At 39.5% G+C, this 14,147-nt stretch overlaps 1 long non-coding RNA gene across 2 annotated transcripts in view; it reads right to left on the bottom strand.

Annotated features, from left to right (window-relative positions):
- LOC149916666 (uncharacterized) overlaps positions 1-14,147 on the bottom strand; it is a 117,809-nt gene that overhangs the window by 92,470 nt on the left and 11,192 nt on the right. The gene's annotated exons all lie outside the window — the stretch shown is intronic.

The raw sequence follows: 14,147 nt of genomic DNA, 5'->3' as shown, positions 1-14,147 counted from the left end.
CTTAAGAAAAAGCACGTTAATCATGCAGAAGCAAACGGAAGTCAACCTTGCTCATGGACTGCTCTGCCCAGCCACCCCACCGGAGAGCACCCAAAGCTCTAGCAAGGAAGAGGGTTCAAGGCATTATCCGCAGGCAGCCATCCCCATTCCACCAGCCATGGCCCCCACAAAGCCTGGCAAAGCCCACAGTCCCTGGAGCATCCCCCCCATCTCCCCATAACTTCCTCCTTCCCCATCTCAGCAGATGGGAGCCAAGCCAGCATCCAGCTGTCTTGCCAGCACCATACAGGCATGAAGGAGCTTTGGTGGGACAGGCCTTCAGCCCCTGACAGGCTGCTCCCACAGGCTGGAGGTGCCTCCAGAACATGCCATCCCTAACTCATCTCCTCCAGAGCTACACGACAACATTTCTTGGAAACTGGACTTGGCCCTGCTTACACTGGGGAGATGTAGGAATACAGTCAGATATGAGCTGTTCTTCTTTTAGTGCATCTTCCCTTGCTTATCTAAGAGGTTTTTTTCCTCCCCTTTTAACTTTTTTTAATTTAACCTGACTCAACAATTTACAGCATTCTTCACTGCTTTGCACCTTGTGGAGCCCCATCTGCGACTGTGAAACGCTTCCAAATCCAAATGTTAGCACTATGAATTGCAGTTTAACTGCTGGAGTCTGAGGATTTGTGTTTTGGGAGAACGGGAAGTGCACTCTGCCTCACAAAGAGGGGAAAAACAAACCTTCTCTATTCATTTTAATTAGAGGATTTGATGGAGGGAAGGATAACTTTAAAACAGTAATATAAGTACATACATAGTATAGTGAACGAATTGGGAAATTCTGCTGAAGAAGGAATTACAGCAGCAACAGATGAGTTCAGCTGTTCACTAGCATTAACACAGCATGGGGCCCAAGGAGAGCAATTCAGACCTTGTCCTCCATGCATCTTGTAATAAATGGGAAACAGCCCTGCTACCACAGGCAGCATGCTACAGCTGCCCGTTCCAGCGCCTGCCCCATGCCATCCGTCCCCTTCCACAGCCCAAGTTCCCCACATGCAAAGCATGAGCACGTTATATATCACAGTGGTGGCAGCAGCATGAAACCTGCTTCACGGCGTCTTCGCAAACGCGAAGTCAGCTGTAACATGACTGTAGCAGTCACCTTGTAGCAGTGGATTCTCCATCTTCGTTTTTCCCCACCTGCAAAATGGGTCCAACTGAAAGGGAAATTTCAGTTTGTCTCTAATATTTATCTTCCAAAGCAGGAGCCAAAAAGAGAGGAAAAAACATGTAGAAAATTCAAGCAAACATCATCATTTGGGAAAGCTGGTGTGGGATTTTAGCTCACCGCTGCACTGTTCAGTGCAGATGTCAACAGCCCCAGGTCTGAAGCCATCCTTCAACTACCAGCACAGTCAGAGGCTCAGCCTGAGCAAACCTCAGTCACTCCATCACCCCTTCCAGTATTACATCACCTCGTGGGCAGCCTACAAACAACCCCTCAGGCATAGAGGCTCACGCCCAGTTAGAATGAACAGCTTGCTGGGTGCTATACGTCTCCTCCTAGCAGGCTAGGATAGTACATGCATGGGGCACAAACCCTCTCAGCCCAAATATATAGAAGGGAATTAGTGGAGCCAGTTAAAATGACAAGCATTTTTTTTTCCTGGTTTAGGATTAAAAGCTGAGGAAGTTGCATGCAAGTTGGATTTTCTTTAAACATTTCTCTACAGACTCTGCACGCACTTCAACAACCACCACTGCAGTGATTCAGATGTGGTATAGTTAAAGAAAGATGCATGCGCTCATTCTAATGAATCTTAGCCCCAAGTCTAATGAATCTGTTCCCCACAGGGAATAGAGGGAAATCCAAGAACTGCAGAGCATGTGGGAAAATGAATTTACTGGTAAGGTTGTAATAGTTTCAAATTTCCTCATGAAATTGAAGGTTCTTAAGACCTGCAGAAACTTCCAGAGTAAACCTGAACTATAGTAACAATTTGCACAATAGCTGAAATGATGCAGTGTGGCATATTCTGAGATACGCATGTAGCTCAGATTAATTGCACAGCTTGCTGACCTTTTACAGTTCACAGTGAGACTGTAGTTCTGTAGCAGTGCAGAACAGAGTGAGGAAGAAGAACCAAGTCCAGGCACAGCCTGGCAGCTACTTGAGCCCCAGGCACATGTGAATAGCACTCAGGACAACAAATTTCCTTGGTCCTCACTGATGAGCTGCAAGATTTGTCACTACACATCATTCTCTCTGGAGTGAGTCATTTGAGCAGAAGGCTCTGACAGGAGCCGTTTGGCCCATTCTAACAGAAGGAACAGTAATAATTAGTCAAATCAAACTGAATAAAAATGAAAGCAATTGACATAAAACAGGTTCTACAAAACTTGCTTGAAAAAAAGTGGTAGGGATGAATCCCCATGCTGTGTAAGTGGGCTCCCCTGAGGCTGATTTATATAGGCTGCCCCTTTGAATTTAGTGGCAAATTATCTCCAATCTATAGATTTTCTCTGCTACTTGTAATTACAGTTCTCTTTTGATTTTTAAAGGATCATTCAATGATCAACCTTCTTCATTCAGACCTTTCTTTAGAAACTGCTCAGCCCATAATTTTGGAAAGCAAATGCATGAAATAGTAGCTTTTGGTTTGGGATTAGTCTGAAAGATCCTATGACTATCTACTGCCACAAAAATTCCCTAACACTGACATTCCCTGCAAGAAGTTCCTTCTGACAAGAAGGCAGACAGACATGGACAGAACAAGAATTTCAGTGGCAATCAGGGAGATCACCTAGGTGTGAGACTCTTCTTTTGTGATTCCAACAGCACAGCCCACAGGTCCCATTTCATCCCTCTGTTGGCAACTATCTTTCAACACCAGCTCAATTTTTACAATACATATTTAAGAGTTAGGATAGAATATATCAGAAACGTTTAGCAGATATTGAAACACTCCTAGCTGAAGGAAATTTTGGACTTTTGTTGCCAATATTAACCAGAGCAGAAAATGTTTGTTTGTTGTTTTGTTTTTTTTTTGTTTTTTTGTTTTTTTTTTTTAAACATTTGCTTATACAGGGAAAGCAATTTCTTCAGAGATGAAGGAAAATGAATTTTAGGGCAGAACCTCGGGTTATATAGTAATGCAGTTGATCAGTACTTATGTACTCAAAGATCCCATTTTCTTAAAACAAAACAATAGAATTTAAATTTAAACAATCCTGCAAAGCCTAAATTGAGAGCAGAGCCTCCAGTACTGTGAGAAGTAAGAACAGTCTCTTCCAGCAAAGTTAGATAAATTTTTCATAAATTCAAGAGATATTTCTCAAGCTAGTGGGAGTTGCTTTGCAAAGAACTTCAGTGCATTTAAAATGCTCTTAAAGACATTAAACTCCCACATTTTATGTTACAGTGTTCCCTAGGTAACCTTGGGGCAGGAACACCTCATTTCATGGTGCACATTCCCCTAAGATCTTGTTATGAAGACAATCACCTTAAGATATCAGTACTATTCAGACAACATCTTCTCTTTGTTAATACACCCTCGAAACTTCAGTTATATTAAGCCACCTTTCCTCCAAGTAAAGTGGAATCCTCTTGTTACAAGTAGTTACACAGAAATACACAAAGTGTTAAAAGTGCACATATAACTTAAAAAATAAACCCTTCAGCAAGCTAAAGATAATTGTGTAGGCAGATGAAGATCAATGGCAAATCCCAGGGCACGGGAGTAGTAATTAAAAATAAACAAACAGGAGATAAAAATAGAACTTAAGCAAAATATTTTCCCCACAAGGGTTACAGAGTAGTCAAGCACCCTATCAAAAGCAGCAGGAGAAGAACAAATTTCTTGCTATTTTAAGTAAAATGAGATTCTTCACCTCTAGAAAGCAGGCTGCCATCTCCAGAAAAACCAGTTATTAAAATCAGACTAAAACTCCAGTTTTTGAGATTTGGAAACCATTGTGATTACTGGATAATTTCAGAGACAGCCCGTCTGATTCTGCAAAGTGTGTTGGTACAACCCCTGCAATATGCTCTGCCATGTGCTCCTCTGCCACCTGAAAACATGGTGCTCAGTGCCTTGCTTTTGTTAGTTAATACAAAAATCAGAAATACAAGCTGAAGTGCCGTCACATAAATGACCACACCTTCACAGTAAGAGTGGGTAAATGTGGGCACATCATCAAATAAAACAAGCTGGAAATTTATATTCTTTTACTGTACTTTGAAAAGTGCGATGATCATGAATAGGTGATTCAAGGATTCAATAATTAATGTAACGGATGTATAAAATACGGACTCACAAAAAAGATGCTCCAGCACAGTTCACTAGCTATTCTTGTACATATGATCTTCGTATTTTGCCTTTTGGGAGAAGGCTTAATTTCATTTCAAGTACAAAATTCATAAAGAAAATTGACTGGATAAAACAATAAGGAAAATCACTCTGCTATTCTTTTTCTTTTTATTTTTTAATGTATAGTTTCTGGTGCTTCATTACAGATACAATGCTCTGTTTTATTCAAATAGCTTTCATTAACAGCAAACAGGTCAGTTCCCCAAGAAATACCCACTCAACAGCAATGCTAAAACACTGCATCCTGGGCAGCTTAGGTACATCATAATTCAGCGTTACATCAAGACAGTATGCTTTCCTTTTTTGACACTAAGTTAGCCACAAAGTCCACAATAGATCGAAGATGCAGTGTGAGGATTCTGGACCACAGTTAAAGACATTTAGAACAGAACCAGCACAGCCTACTGTAATTCACGATGGAGCACCTTAATATTCAGGCTTTTCACGCTGTAGTCTGAAAAATCTGTTCAATATATACAGCTTCTCTTTAATAAGATCAGAGGCTCTGAGATGATCCCAACTTACCTACTGCTTAGCTGGCACTGAATTGCTGAGGTATTTCTTCAGACTTATACCTGCTAAAAGAGCAAGGAAGTGCAAGGCTAACATCCTATCCCCTACTCAGGATATAAAGGAGGTTTTTTTTTGCATCCAATCAGCTCTTTCTGCATTAAGGATAGGTAGTAATTCTTAGCCAGTGCTTTAACAATAAAATACTTTGTGCTTTATTTATGTCATTATTACTAGACCTAATATCCAAAATTCCTCTAAAATCACTTTATCCAGAAATGGCTTTACGATTGCAAAATGGGGTAATGAGGACCGTTTTCTCCTAAAGATGAAAGAAGTACCAGCGATCAAGCACAAATTGTTTCAGAATTGACAGAGGGTGGCTTTGCATACGTACTGCTGAAAAGCCCAATTGCCCATACTAGGAAGAGCCACGTTGGCACAGGGTGGACTTCTCAGAAGGCTCAGTGCTCTGCTGCCACTGAAGATGGTCCCGCTGTTGGTGAAGCTCTGAGACTTCATCTATGGCCTTGGAATGCAAGTCCAGAAGCCTTGGAAAGGCAAAAGGTTGTTTCAAAGTGATTTAATTTAGCTTGCTGCCAGCCCTCAGGGACTACCTGACACCACATCCCCAGGCTTTAACAATGTCTTCGTGAACTTTGTGACATGCCAGAGCAAAGGCACGCAGTGATAGAAACCACTAATGATTTTAAAAAACAACGTTCGGTGTTGCAAATCATTTACCATATTGTAGCTATCAGTAGCTACATTCTCCCACAGTAACTCAGCCCAAATTCCACAGCACAGGAAACTACCAGAAAGCTGGTGTTAATTAAGCTTTGCTTTCATGCATTTCAAAAGCAGTCCCTATTTAGCATGATTCTCTAAACAAAGTGTTTATATGGAATAATTATGGTATGAACAATCTGAAATCAATGAAAATATCAAAACATGTCCTGGAACGTGAAACAGAGGTGCAGGTAATGTCAGGCTCCAGAAGTAAATCTAATCCATGAAATAATGCTCATCACATGGCAGGTTATTGCAGGATCTTACTATGGATAATGGCTTTAAGATCCAGCCTGACCAAGTATAGCCATTTCAGTGTCCTATCAACAATAATGGTCCGCAAACACACTCCAGTAGTTCATTAAATTATAGACTGAGTCACTTGAACACGTGAATTAAGTTTCCTCCAGACTAAGAACTGAAAAATAAAGTCAGGGAGCATGTCAGAGGGTTATACTCTCATTTCTTATCATACAAGTCTGTCATTCTTACCCTTTGATATTTAAGTTATTGAGAAGATTCAGAACAAGTACATAGCATCACTTGAACTCATCACACAACTATTACTGTGACATCTTGTTTGAATTTACATTCTGTAAATCCTGTGTAAGAGCTTCACTTCAAACCTGTGTAAGATTTTGTGTAATCCTTGTAACACACCGGTATACTTGTCAAAGTTTGGAGCTACGTATGAACACAGCAACATTCATATAACCCTATGTTACTCCAATGTTTAAATTACGCATAATACAAGAGCAAGTGGCAGATGGTATTGTAGAGTATGCTGAGATACTGGTATTTGTACAGTAAGCATTAAAATAAATGTGTCTAGATAAAAGAGGTATTTGCAGGTATGACGCACCTAACGCTGAAATAAATGTTTATTTTTGGGTTGCATGCATCATGCACAGGTTATTTTAGAGGCTGCATCTGTCAGACTGAGAGATTGATATGATGCAGAAATGCAGACACTGGTAAAGGGAGCTCACAGTTGCATGTGAGCATAGAGGAGAGAGAGATATGAGTGTGAGATAAAGGCTTCATAAAACAACAACATGGAACACAAAAAAGCTATCTTGATGCCAGGAAATCAGAAGGGACAAAGGGAGGAGGCAAAATGCTCCAAAACACTTGAAAAATGAGATCAGGAAGTTAAAGGACATGTCTTGGGAACAAATAAATGACTGCAAGGTATTAAAGCAACAGCTATGGAATGTGACAACCAGCTAGGAGAAAAAAACCTCAAGCTCATGCTTCCCCTCTGCCCTTCATTCTACTCTAGTAATGAATGTTGCAAAGGAACATCAAGACTTTAAGACAGAAAACGCTGCAATAAAGCAGACCAGCACCCAGCTCCTCCAGAGCTCTTCAGTCCTCTCCAGGTGGGTTTGGACAAACACCCCATTGCTGAATTGAGGGGCTGATGCGTGGGTCCTTATACAGCCTTTTCATTACGGAAGCAGAACAAAAACAGTACAAACAGCAGGGGATAGCATTGCCTTAAAATACCCCAGTCGTGCTTCCCAGCCTATGTCACTACCTTTTTGCCCGTGTTCTTGAATGTTGCTGTCATAAACAGATGCCTCTGTCCCTCTGGTTGTTATGAAGTTGTGCATACAAAACTCTCCCATATTTTTCTGACAGGCAACAGGAACGGAGAGCAGTAGGGGAAAAGGAGGAGACAGGTCACATTGTATTCCCTCAGGTTTTACTTGGAAGAGATTCAGACAATCATCTGGGAATAAAAAGAAGTGTTTGAAGAGAGTGGCAGGTGGTGAAAGATTGGCAGGGCTAATATTGGCAAGACTAGGATCATAAAGAATATTAATGACAGAAGAAGAATGCAGATATCACAGCTTTTGAATGGAAAGTGCCCCTCAGTGGTGCCTCAGACATACCAAGAGCCCTGGCTGTTTGAACAGTTGTCCAGCCTTTCCTCACTTTGTGATCACGCCGTTGCTGAGCTCACCAGACACGTAAGCTCAGACCCTGTGGGTGCTAAGAGAGGTGAAGTGTCTGTGCACAGATTAAGGTTTTTTTCCCCTTTAAAAACCATCAGAAATAAAGTGAATTTAAACCCTCATTCTACTGGTGCATTTTGAAGCTCCTCAAATAGTCTATTCCAATTCCAGAGCAATTCTATAAAACAAAATGAATAGCACAAATCCAGCAAATATATCTCCTGCCAAGATGAGCTCTCCTGTTTTAAAATCTTTTATAGCATCTAATGTATTTATTTGCATCAAGAGGGCATTACGCCAGTTAACATCTGTGTTCTCTAGAGTTGGTAATTCTGCCTCCCATAACTAGTCATCAATTCTGTATGAAAATACACAACTGTCTTTCCACTATAGATTCTATGTACTGCTCGATTTTTCCATGCACATTTAGAGAAATGTTTAGTAGAACACTTCTGCATAAAGATATATATATATATATAGGAAGGGTTGATTTTTTTTTTATGTCATTTATGGACCTTTGGATTCAGATCAGATATGCCATTATGAAAAAATTAAAGATGAAATCTTCTGCTAATATAAACTGACATGACTTCTTTGAAATAGACAGAAATCTCCCAGATGTCTATCAGCTGAAGATCTGGTCCTGAAACCTTGAGGCATTTCACAGCATGCAAATTAAGTAAATTCACCTCAGCTTTGATGATGATTAAGTGTCCTCAACTAACAGTTAAATCACAGCAATGGAAAGACAGACAAATTATACAAAAAAGAAAGAAATTTGCCCAATGTAAAATAGCTTGAAAAGCTAGGTGCCAGAATTAAACATTTTTAATTGCCTCTCTCACATATAGTCATCCAAATAACTTGAAGTCAGCATTAAATCACCAGGAAGTAAATCCATCCTTTGCCTATATAAAGCTATGAAGAAGATTAAAAGTCATAGACAACGGAAAGGGAGTTGACATTTAGGTCAAGATCACAAGCAAGTGGGTAGACCGAAGGTAAACCATGTGCCAACCAAAGTTACCTAAGTCACTATAATGAAGTAAGAGTGCCATCTTTGTTGCCAGCATCACCACAATCTCATTCCACAGCTGACATTCCTGCCAGCCTGACCAAGCCCACTGTGCAACTGCACAGCCCTGCTAACTGGCAACATCCTTAAAATCTGCAGGGTAAAACTCTGCCTGAAGCACCCAAATCTCTAACGTGCAGCCCTCGTATTCAATTACTGAGATGCCTGGCTTGTCAATGTGTCCTTTGGATCTGGTTTTACGACAAAGCTTGCACTCATAACAGCATATTTTCTATAAAGATTTAAATTGCAATTGAAAGCCTCTTCAAGACTTCTATTTCTAGCTGTGCAGCCATTCAAAGGAACCTGCTAGTCCAACAGCACTGTCTGCTGGCTATCCTAGTTAGTAAACTATTGCCTAAATGACAAGCAGTTCATAATTACCACTTACAAACAGCCTGTGGAGTATTTGCAAAAGGATGACCGACCCCTTTTCACTGCTGCATCCAGTATTTGTGCTGCACGTTTTATTGTCTGAATGTTTCCCCAAGAGCCTTTATGGCTGAATGTTTGGGATCTAGGCTTTGCTTTTGCACAGCTTCAATTGTACTAGAAGATAACTGTGTGTAACACTTCAGCACTCAGAACAAAAGATTTCAGTGCAAGTGCTGTGTGCTCTGAATATCCAGAGAAGAAACACTCTAAATGATGAGGTCAACAACATGCCCAGCTTCTCATCAAGAAAAACATAACCATTTTTACTACTTCTTGTGAGGTTTGTGAGCCAAATTATAGTTCTTATATTATTGTCAAACTCAGTACTCAGGTTTCCAGTTTATTAGTTAGAGGCAGTAATTTTATTTATCTGTTGCAGTTACATGGCTTTTTTCCTTTGGCTTTCTCTTCAGCTCAGTGTTTTCTCATGAAATTGTTCATATTTTGGACAAGAAAACGGATTTATTTTCTGTGATATGCCTTCAATTGGTGAATATCAGAGAACAAGTAGAAGGATGTGATATAGGTTTCAGGTTATGTGTAGGAGCCAATTTTCCAGGATTAATGTCTCAATAAACTGGAAGTATAAGTTCAATTTTCTTTTAAAAAATGTGTACCAGATCACATTGTCTCTCTCCTTCCTGGCAAATCTTTTAGTTATTTTTACAGACCAGCGATGTTCTGAGAGTCAAGTCTTTTTCTGTCTCAATCACAACAGGGCAGACTTAATTTTCAAGCTTGTATACATACAGATTTCTTCCAAGAAGATTTATAGCAGTCCAGCTTCAGTCAATACCTTCGTTAAAGAAACAACGGGGCTTTCACACCAGCTGTGTCTGTGAACTACTCTTTACCTCAGTGCTCACATTATTAACTCAACTCATTCTTTTGTCCAGAAATCACCACCTTATTCAGTCTTTATAGATATTTCTCAGAGGACTGAGGGGGAACCATTCAGCCAAGACATCTTTTGCCTTCACAGCTTCGACGTAAATACTGAAAATTGTTCCCCTTGGTTTTTGTATTTTAAATAGGAAATATCACAGTTCTGCATTTACCAGAAAATTTTTCAGGTACAGTTTTTGGAGGCTTTGCACCACGTTATTCAAGAACCAAAGCTACTGTGAAAATAAGCAGGTGAGAAATCCTTTGTGTCTTTCTCCACTCTTACTAAGCACTGGGCTATGACAGTCAAAGACTTCTTTAATGAGAAGCATTATAACACTGCCATGTAATCCAGCACGAATACAATACTAGCAGGAATGAAGGAGCCTCATACTAATCTTACGCGATTCTAAGAAATTCTCCCACACGTTTGAGTTGTGGTCCAGCTGTTTAGCCTAAATGCACTGTAATTAGTGTAAGTAGCACTTAAAAATGCTCTTTTCAGCCAGGACTCCACCTGTATTTTTTCCCCATTACCCCAGGCCCAAATGCAAAGAGCTATCTACTCAGAGCCATCTAAATAGTTCTGATATTTCTGTATAAAAAAAAGTGCTCTGATATTTTTAGCAAAGACTGGTGCTTTCTAATCAACTGACTGACTTATTCGTAATGCAAACAATAGGCACTGTCACTTTTCCCAAAACTGAAGTGCAAAAGCCCTCAGTATGTTTGGTTTTGCCTCAACATGAAATTCTCCTGGTTGCCCCTAAAAATAAGATGCAAGTGTTCCATTGGTCATTTTATAATCACACACTTCAGCACTGTAGCTTGACAGGTAATGAAGTTTTTTTTTGTTTTTTGTTTTTTTTTGATCTTTTGAATGTTACTTTAAAAAAAAAAAAATAAGAATAAAAATCACTTTGTTGTTGAGCAAACTGAAGTATGTTCCTGGCTGCCACACTACAAACAATTCAACAGATGCTGCACCTGTCACTGTTTTGCACATCTCCATACAAGAACAGGGAGTTGCCTTGGTGCAAATGTTCCTGTTGATCTGCTTCTGTCATCAGTGCCTTCTTCACTGTTTGTGCTGGCATACATCAATTCTCTTGTTTTTGTGCCAGATAATATAGAAACGCTCTACAATGTAAATTCCGGCCACAGTCTGTGATATACAAACTCGAACCATTTACTTCTTAAAGTACACACTCCAACATCTGGTTAAAAAATAGTAACTGTAAGGCAAAGTCTTGAGGTATATTACTCTATCAGAAAATCAACTTGTTTGTGTACCCGTAGGCACAAAGACCACAAATCCTATGACAAGCAATAGAGCATGATAGAGGTTCATTGTCCAATTGCTTTAGTGAAAAGGTCATTAGACATTTGAAATAGTAATCATTGGTGCTTATTCACTACCCTCATGACATCCCTAATAAAAAAAACCCTCTTTTATCATGCCTCTTTGGAAGCATCTTTCATGGACATTGGTACAAGGAAAGTAGGAACTTATTTTATATTTCTGAAATAAATTCTTATACAGTACTTGGGGGGCAAAGGCAAATGTCATCTTTCTCTTATAAACAGGGTGAGAAAGTACAATGCCTAGGAGCAAACATATTGACTGATATTGTTAGACTTCTCTGTAAAGCACTATTAATTAAAACCCAGAGCACTGCTATGAGATTAAATAGCTACCACTGAGTTCTGTATTTTTGGGACAGGAGGAGGCAGCAAGGGGCCAAGAGAATTATTCAGCAGGGATACTGCACGATGTGCAGGCCACAATCAGTTGTTTCAGAAGAACAAGGTATGACCAGATTGCAGTGCTTGCCTAGCTGAACTTCCTTTTTTCTACCCCTGAGAAGACAGTTAATACCAAATTTAATTATCCTAGACTGTCAAACCAAGGGTTCCCTTTTAAATATTCCACTCACTGAAGGGATAGGCAATGTTTTTTTTAAATTAAAGTCTTTGTGCTTCACATCTCAAACGCCTTTTCCTTCTCCTCTTTCTGTACATTTAGTATAAGCTAAAAATATTTTTAATAGTGATTGTCATGGCAATAAGTAAGCTAAGCTCTCAATATTTGAGCTCCCATCTACTGCTTGACAGTTCAACATTATGCATCGACTCCATTTATTACATCCAGCTTAACACAACTGAGGCCACACAGCACTGAGGCTTCATCATGACTCCACACAGGACAGCACAGTGGGAAGTTTGAATCCAATTGGGAAAGGAATGAGGACATGTGAAACATAAGTCATTTCTTGAAAGCAGCAGTACTCTACTTTTTACATATGAGAACACGATCATAATAGCTTCTCCTTTCTGCAGTGGGACTGAAGAGTAGGTGTAAATGAATTAACTACTCTGTGCTTCCACAGGCACCTCTAACCAGTCTTTCTGCTTTGCCTATTTTCTCAGCATAAAGCCTGTTTTACCTGCATTTTTCCAAGGGTGATAAATCTTATCTTAAGTGAAGAGGCATAAGTCTTTGGAAATAGGTACTCTGGAATAATGCACTCGAAGTGCCTCTGTGCCTTTGGTGAAGTATCAAGAAAATGAACTTCCATGAATATCGTAAGAAAACTTATTGATAAAGCATTAGGAGCAATTTTATCTCTCTGTTTTTAGCGAAGAAATATGATATTACTCTACAAATCACTCTGGAATTCAGTGTGTTTGATTAAATAAAAGATGGGTGATCAAAAAAAAAAACTTTCAATGGTTGTTCCTGCTTGACTTGCAATATAAAGGGCAAGGAACCTGATTTTATAGACCCTACAATATAAAGAGGACTTGAAATCCAATATACAGCTTTTTGTTGTTGTTTGCTTCAATAAATCTGCATTTTATCTCCTTTGCAGGGCTCAACTTTATCTTCCAACAAACATCCATTTTGAAGATACACTCATCTGCTCCGCAATATAATTTTTTGAGAGTGCTACAGGATTTCTGACTCCTATGGAGTAGGAGTAACAGAATAATATAAAGATTACTGCTTAAAACACAAGTACAGCAGAGTGCATTTGCCCCTGCCTTCCTGACTTTCATGATACACGGTGCTTTGGTATACAGCTGCACTGTTAGAAAATGCATAGCCTTACCCATATCTGTAGCAGAAATACCAATATCCTGCAGGTGTAGATTCATGAGGCAGAGCAGGTGCAGGCAAATATGCTGGGTTCTGAAACCACACATAGCTAGTCACTTGTAATTTATAGTTTTTACTGACTTCTAGTTTCGCATCTCTAACTTTCCTCAAATCATAACCCTAGTTCATCATACTGCATTTCAACACTAGGATCTATTATCACAGCCTGTTCCTTCATTAAGGTTATCAATATTCATCCCAGCACTCTTTGCTCCAGAATCACCAATTAAATTAGTGCTTTAATTGTCTACTGTCACCGACAGGAAGGTAAGTTCATGTGCATAGTCCACAGCAGAAACTGAAGGTACTTGCATTGGTGTAGAATTACACTACGAATTTCAATGTTCATTTTTCATGCATAAGAAATGGTTGTAAATCGCTGCTTCAGTACAGACCCCTTCAAGTGGTGGAGATTTTTATTTTATTTTTATGCAGCGTGGTTTACAGGCCAATGGCCTAATTTGAAAGATATGGTCCTCTCTGATTTCTACTCTCTATCAATATTCTAAGTCTGCTACTAATCCCTGTATTTCTCCAAAAATAGGAGGAAATGGTTGCAGTAGAGCTTTAGTAAGTAGGCATCCATATTTTGATGGACACTCAAGAAGGAAAGAAACAGGCATTTACACACTGCAGTTAAGTTTAAGGAACTAATTCTCTATGTTTCCTAATAAAAAATACTGTTACTTTACCCATGCTAAATCTAACTCTCCACTACATGCAGAACAAGGCCACCCTGAAACGATGGGGATTAATGGCATGAACCTGCATGCGCTTAAAGATGACAGTGCCTCCAACTAAGAGCATTCTTTTTATTCTATTTTGATTACCTTATACTAGATCAGAGATTTAAACTGTACTGGAGTGGTGTATAGTTCTAGCTAAGTTAAGAACTGACATTTTAATGGCACCTTTGAGAAATTTATGTATACAAGTCACGTGACCCTAATGTGATGGCTTAAACA

The sequence above is a fragment of the Phasianus colchicus genome, chromosome 10 (assembly GCF_987193195.1).
Source record: "Phasianus colchicus chromosome 10, bPhaCol1.hap1.1, whole genome shotgun sequence".
NCBI classification, from domain to species: Eukaryota; Metazoa; Chordata; class Aves; order Galliformes; family Phasianidae; genus Phasianus; species Phasianus colchicus.
Note: the sequence above shows the minus strand (reverse complement) of the source record. Positions and strands in the feature narration are given on the sequence as shown.